Consider the following 1,171-nt stretch of genomic DNA (forward strand, 5'->3'; position numbering starts at 1 on the left):
TTTGTTACCCGTTTTTCATGGTTTAGACCATGAAAAACCTTACAAAGACATCGTAGGATTGAACAAGTCCTAACAACATTCCACCATCCTACGGTTGGTTGAACAAATTAAATTAAGGGTATTCCCTTTCACCTTAGCCCGATAAAGGCGTCTTGGTTAACTTGCCTGGCGCCTAATTACGTGGACTTCGTGGGCTAAACTTGTTCAAATTTGTTTATGGAACATTTTTACCCCTAAAGACGGATGAGATGCTTTCTAAGATTCATTTCTTTTCGACAAAATCCTCATGAAACATTTTTGAGGCTTGGAATCGTTTCACCGATCTGCTTATAGAGTGTCCACATCATAACTTAGCGAAAGACACGTTAGTTCGTGCCTTTTTCAAAGGACTTCAACATCACCATAAAGAAGTCCTTGACATAATGAACGGGGGTAGTTTCTTAAGTAAAGGAGCCTCGGAGGCTTATAAATTTTTAGAGGACCAAACTAAGCGTAATAATAATTGGGGGGGTAGTGGCGATTACTCCCGCTCCGCTAGTTCTTCTTCCACGATTAAGGCTACCCGGTATGTTTGAGGTTAAATCAGATCCCGAGCTTAAAACTCTTATTGAATCCCTCACTAAAAGGTAGATGCCATATCGTACAACAAAAGCCAATCCCGTTATGAATGTAAATTCAAATCCATGTAGTTTCATTTGGAGTCACGAGCATCCCGAATCCTTTGTCCTATTGCCTATGAACAAACTTGTTCCATTAATAGTGAACCCTAGCTTGGGAGACAAAATCCCGATTTCGGTTGGAGAAATAACCAAAAGCGTCACACCTCGAGGGTACAATCATCAATATGTTAGGCAACGCAGAGCTTTAACCAAGCTTCACTACGACAAGGGCGAGGGTCGAGGGGTAATTTTAATAATTATAACAACCAAGTGCAACCTCGACAAGGTCAAGCACAAGGTCAAGGTAATTATAATAATTATAATGCTAATAGAGGTATCGTTCGGTAAATAATAACTATCAAAATCCACCAATAAATAATTCACGGAAATAGTTCAAGAATAACACCACCCCGTGACTACTACACCCACACAACCGGATCGTCTTGACACCTTTATACAAGTGAGCCAAAACTTTTTCAAACCATGGCTCAATCCAACCAGCGGCTTCTACA

General features: G+C 40.4%; 1 pseudogene; it reads right to left on the reverse strand.

Moving 5' to 3' along the window:
* Nucleotides 1–258: 258 nt before the first annotated feature.
* Nucleotides 259–352, reverse strand: LOC147487678 (small nucleolar RNA R71; annotated as a pseudogene).
* Nucleotides 353–1,171: the final 819 nt, after the last annotated feature.

This window comes from Coptis chinensis, chromosome 7 (assembly GCF_015680905.1).
Source record: "Coptis chinensis isolate HL-2020 chromosome 7, ASM1568090v1, whole genome shotgun sequence".
Classification (NCBI taxonomy): domain Eukaryota; kingdom Viridiplantae; phylum Streptophyta; class Magnoliopsida; order Ranunculales; family Ranunculaceae; genus Coptis; species Coptis chinensis.